The sequence below is a fragment of the Oryzias melastigma genome, linkage group LG11, assembly GCF_002922805.2.
Source record: "Oryzias melastigma strain HK-1 linkage group LG11, ASM292280v2, whole genome shotgun sequence".
Classification (NCBI taxonomy): Eukaryota; Metazoa; Chordata; class Actinopteri; order Beloniformes; family Adrianichthyidae; genus Oryzias; species Oryzias melastigma.
In genome coordinates, this window is record NC_050522.1 from 15,136,249 (window position 1) to 15,142,423 (window position 6,175).

At 35.9% G+C, this 6,175-nt stretch overlaps 1 long non-coding RNA gene across 1 annotated transcript in view; it reads left to right on the forward strand.

Annotated features, from left to right (window-relative positions):
* The window catches only part of LOC118599345, a 67,112-nt gene that overhangs the window by 23,717 nt on the left and 37,220 nt on the right, over positions 1 to 6,175 (forward strand). The window lies entirely within an intron of this gene.

The window sequence follows — 6,175 nt, forward strand, 5'->3', positions numbered from 1 at the left end:
ACTCCTAAAATGATATGAAAAAGTTGCAATTTTCTAAGAATATTTCCAAAAGAAGACATTTCTTTAAGCTTCTGGCCACAGCCATTGCAAAAGTTCTGCAATCGATTGCTCGATCAACTCTTTCAGACAGTTTGGCCAAAGCAACCTTCTGCTTTATCTCTTCTTGAAAAGTCAACATCTAATCAATCATCTCTTTTTTTGTGCTTATTTTTGCTTTTTAATTGTCCTTGTGATCTTTAACATGTTTTTGCATTTAGGGATTAGTTGGTGTAATTTCCAAGTCAGGGCCACCGCACATTAAAGCTTCAGCTGCTTTTGATCTAAAAGTCAGAGAGGAAAAAAAAGAAAATCAAAGCAAAACATGTGGAATTGATACACTGTCAATGAAACATCTGTTTAAACGAGTTCTAAAACCATATCTGAGGAAACAATAACTAAGCATCACATTTGTTCTGAAGAACAACACATAGAAATGAAATTGACAACACACTACATACAATACATACATGGACCAGTGCTGCAGCTTCATGTTTAAATACAGGGGAGTGTATTTTTTCTTCTCCCATAATTCAAAGTATGGTGCACAAATCAATATGTAAAAGATTTAACTAACTTTGAGGCGAAAGTCACAAAGTTAGTTGTAAATACAATCTAGATATTTGTCTTTTTGTTTGCATCACCTGTAGAAAGCACAACAGGGAGATAAACTGACAAAGTTCACCAGAAACCAACAATTTGCTTTATATCAAGATAATCTTGTTTGCACCTGTGGTTTTAACCAAAACTGCCATTACTCTCATAATTTGATTCATTTTTTTTTCAATTGATAAAATCAAACTTTATTTGTCGAGCATTTTTCCAACAAAAGTAGATCAAAGTGCCTCACATAAAAACATTTTCCAAATTTAAAAATATATATAAAACACATACAATACAATACCCAGGTTTCTCACACACTGAGAAGTTTTATATTTTTGTTTTGATAATAAGATCTCTCTCTTGTCTTTAGAACCAATAGCTAAAACCTCTGTTTGTTCCTGGTTGAGCTGTAAGAAGTTCTTGACTCTTCGTCATCAGGAGACACAGTGATGTAAAGTTGTGTATCATCAGCGTAGCTGTGAATAAAAATGCCTTCTAATGATGTCCATAAGTGGCAGCATATGATTAAAAAGTAGTGGGTCTAAGATTGTTGTTTGGGGGCAATAGTCAGGATTTAACAATATTAACATTTTTAGATAGACAATGCTCAAAAATACTTTTATTAATGAAGGCTTTATAACAAAAATGAATGTTTATGCATAAAATTTGAATATAAAATGATTTAGAATATCATCAGGCTATTTTGTGGTTGTAAAAACATGTTATGATATCCTTTTTGGAACAATAAAAATCACAAACAAAAATGTCAACTATCAACTTTGAAACACTTAAGCTGGGTAATAAATGCACTGCCTTTCGCTTAAACTTTCATCCACATTCTGTCACCTGCAAACGTGTTTATTTAAGGCATACAAACACCTCATCTTACACAGCCTGCACCTTACATCCTGTCTGACTGTGATCACAGAGGAGAATATGTCAAGCCACCGCCGCGCTTCAACCACACCTCCACGCTTGTCTTTGCAGTTGCACAAGCATACCACTTTGAAAAAAAAAGAAGAAGCAAACGTGCATTTATTTAAAAACACAGAGCACCGTGATCAGGCTTCAGCGTGGAACAAACACTTTTTTTAAATGCAGAGCAGAAAGGAAGCAGCTGAGCACTTGTTATCTGGTGCTTAAACGCTCCCTTTGGTCTGCTGCATCGTCCCGATGTCTGGATCCTAAAAGTGGAAACAAATGGAAGCTTTATTCCAACCAGAAAAACACCAAGACGGACCAATTTAACTTCTGATTAAATGTCTTCAGCAGATCGTAGATCATTTTTCAGCATGTGTTTGTGTTTCGGCACCTTTGTCTTCAAGTGTGCAGTCTTGAGTGTATATTATCTGTGACATATTAACCACGAAGGCGGTAAGGAAAGTGCGATCAATCAGTGCTCGCCTGGAGCCAGTTTCTATTAACATCCCCATCTTCCGGTAATGAAACGAAGCTCACATTCTCAGGCAGAAAAAACAAGAATGACTGAGTGTGATGGTGTGAATATGAAACAGCGTCGTTATCTGACTTCCTTATCAAGAATCACTATATATTGTCTTGAGCGTGTGAATTAAAATGAGTACTTTCTGTTTCCAATATGGAGTTTTATTCCAGTTGCATTGACGGCCAGTCTGTTGAATCAGCTCAACCACTTCTAACTAATAAGGTTGTTATCAGTGTGTCAGTTTAGTTGCCATCATCTAAGATGATAAAATAAGTCAAATTTGTTTCTCTATTTGTCTAATTGAGTGTGTGTTTCTGGTTTTTACTGCGCATGTAACCCTTGTGCTATTCAAGGCATGTTTACAGTAAAAGTAGGGTCATCTGGACTGTGGGCCCTGCCCATAGTAATTTGTTCATTACAAATACAGTCTTTTTCAAACTAAGTGTTTTCATCTGCTCCTGATCAGAAGAGATTCTGGTTCCGGGTTTGTCGTAGATGCTTTGAAACTTGATTACATTAATGATATTAATGATCCTTAATAGCCTGAATCTATAAATATTTGATACTAAGTCCTGAACCGGAGTTCATGTAGAGAAAATGGTATGGTCGAGTCGGGGTGGGATTATATAAGTTCGCTTCCTTCCACTCCCTTTCAAGTGATCTACTTGTGATTTATTAAGTGATATGCTATGTATGTATTATGACCTGATTGCTTGAAATAAACCAATTCAGTCATTCATTCATTCATTCATTCATTCATTCATTCATTCATTCACAATGATTTGAGTAAGGAAATACTCAGAAATGCAAATTTAACATGCTAAAAACACCAAAACCATGCATACACACACACACACATATAGCTTGATGTCATACAGTATATACTTATATATATATATATTTAAAAAAAACGCCCCTCTCACCCTCCGCGGTTGATTTCTCCTCTTAGCTCAGGACCTCTACCAGAGGCCTGGGAGCTTTAGGATCCTTCGCAGTATCTTAGCTCTACCTAGTGCTGCGCTTTTCTGGACTGAGATGTCTGAGGTCTTTCCAGGAATATAGCCACTCCTCCAGTTTGGAGGTTTCAGCCCCGAGTACTCCAATTACCATGGGCATCACTTTCACCTTCCAAGCTTTCTCCAGTTCCTCTCTGGTTTTTCTCCAGTTTCTCATGTTCCTTCTTGATGTTACCATCGTTGGTACTGCCACATCCAACACAGCTGCTTTCCTCTGTTCTTTATCCACCACTATAATGTCTGGTTGGTTCTCCATTACCATCCTGTCCGTCTGTATTTAGAAGTCCCAGAGGATCTTTGCTCTCTCATTCTCTACCTCTTTCTGAGGTGTTTCCCATTTTGACTTTGGGGTTTCCAGTCCATATTCTGTACATGTTTCTGGATATTATTCCAGCTACTTGGTTGTGGCGCTCCATGTTTGCTTTTCCGGCCAGTATCTTACACCCTGCAGTTATGTGGTGGATTGTTTCCGGTGCCTTTTTGAACAGTCTACACCTTGGGTCTTGTCTGGTGTGGTAGATCTGAGCCTCTATCGCTCTGGTGCTAAGGGGTTGTTCCTGTGCTGCCAGGATCAGAGCTTCTGTGCTGTCCTGCAGGCCAGCCCTCTCCAGCCATTGGTAGGACTTCTTGATATCAGCCACTTCAGTTATTGTCCGGTGGTACATTCCATGCAGGGGCTTGTCCTCCCATGAGGTTCTGTCCTCCAGCATCTCATACTCTGCTCTCCATTGTCTGAGACATTCACTGAGAACACTGTCAGTTGGGGCCTTGAGCTTGACATATTCATCCATCTTGGATGTTTCATCCAGGATAGTGGCTTCCACGCTCACTTGTCCTCGGCCTCCTTCCTTGCAGCTAGTATACTGGATTTGGGATGGAACCCTCCATGTATGGTGAGGAGCTTTCAAGTCTTAACATCCCACAATTTCTTTGCCCATTTCAGTAAAAAAAAATACTGTATTTTATGTTTATTTTCAAGAAGAGTCTAATTTGTTTTTTTAATGAGGTACAATCTGATAGAAAACTGGACACTAATAAGATTTTGATTGTCTTGTTGAGAAGAACAATTTTATTAAGTGTCTTTCAATAAAGTCAGTTTAGATCTCCGTAAAGTAATAAAAATCTAACAGGCAGCCCATTATTATTACACTATTACTCATTTAGCATCTTCTTGAATAAACCAATAAACTCAAACTGAGAATAAAAGAAAAAGCATAAACTGAAGAGCAGCGAAGGCCCTAAAGCTGTTGACAAGAATTAAAAATGAATATTTTAAATACAGACCATTTACCCTTATAAGGGAGGACGTTTCCAAAGGCTGCATGAGTTTCCCAGGACTGAAAGAACTGTGAGTCATGATAAACAGCTTGGAGCAATTTTCAGCAAAGTGGGACGTCTTCACAACCTCAGAGTGGAGTGCAGCCCCCACACTCATTCTACTCAACCTGCACAGCATTTCTGCAAGATTCTGATCTTCTCTGTCTCGGCTTTAACAAAAGAAAAAAGCTGCAGAACATACAAATTCATCACAGTTAATGGGCTTGTTGATTTTAAAGGGACTTCATGTGATGTTTTTATGCTGTCTGTTGTGAAGATGACATATTTGTTTATAATTCAGAGCAGAATTCTCTGCTTTAACAAATCCAACTCTGATTAAAATGATGATGTAGGACTTATATTAAATAAAATTAAACTTAAATTGGCATTTCTGAGTATTTCTTTGTTCAAATTGTTGTAAATTACATAAACAGAGAACTCTCAGTAAAGGGAAAGGGGGCGGGGTTGCTCCTTCCAACCATCCACAATGCAGAGGTAAATTTCTAATAAACTACTGCCACTCTGCAGAAACTATGTCCTAGAAAACTATTTAAAATATTGACTAAAACAGCTTAAATATAATTAAAAGACCACAGAGAATGGTATTAAAATAGATCAAAGAAGTTAAGAGCATATTTAACCTGTTGCCCCTCAAAACTGTTGGCTTTAAGATATGCTGCTGCTAACACTGATTTCTGTGTTTCTCTTCTGTTCCATCTGGGTTCTTCGGTGCACCTGTGAAACCTTTCTTGGCAACAAATTGAGTGCAAAACATGAAACACTGTTCAGAGTTTGATATATTCAGCCTCCAAAATCTGATCCCTTGTAAAAGTTGATCAAAACATCATTCAAATGCAGTTTAAGTCTTACTATTGCCCTGAAATTAATTAAAACACAGCACAATTCTTATAATTGCCCCAGTTCTTTTTTGCTTCATTAGCTGCTAATACTTTTTTAGATGGTAAATATTAAAATGCCATTATTTATGTGTTTAATTAAAACTATTTTATTGAGATTTAGAGAAGTTTCCAAAACTTAGATTTTCTGGCTGAGTCCACAGAAATCATCCCGTTTTTGTTTTCAGGCTACAGAACATTTGGTCAGAAGGTCATTTTTGCACTTTAAATTCAAGACTTTTTGATTTTGATTTTATTATTATTGTTTGTGTTGAAGGTTTTTTCTAAATTGATCCTTTTTTAATTTCAAAATGTTTTGATTTATTAGTCTTTATTTAAGGTGGAAATTCATTTTTTTTTTGTAAAACACAGTGTTACGGCCCACCAAAGAAAACAAATAAATTAATATTATGAGATTTAAAGTAATAAATTTACTACTTTAAAACACGTAGATTTGCAAGAAAAAAAGTCAGAAATTTAGCCTCTCACTTTAAAAGTCATAAATAGACAGAACGACTTTATTCTTGTAATTTAACGGTTATGACTTTTTTCTCTTAAATTTATGACTTTAAAGTCATAAATTAAAAAAAAAATGTTTTAAAAGTAATGGCCCTAACACTCCATTGTATTTTTAATCCTATATCAACTTTTTATTATTTTTTATCTAAAAATTATGATAGTGCTACTCTGAGAAGTAGTAAAATATATCAGTTATGAGTTTGATTTTTTAACTCTTTTTTTTAAACTACTTTTGCTTCCTGAAATATTTTTTTACGGAAACCGTACAAAATGTAATATATAATGTAAACATATAAAAATTTATAGTACCAATCATAAAATTTGCATACTTAAAGATACATTTG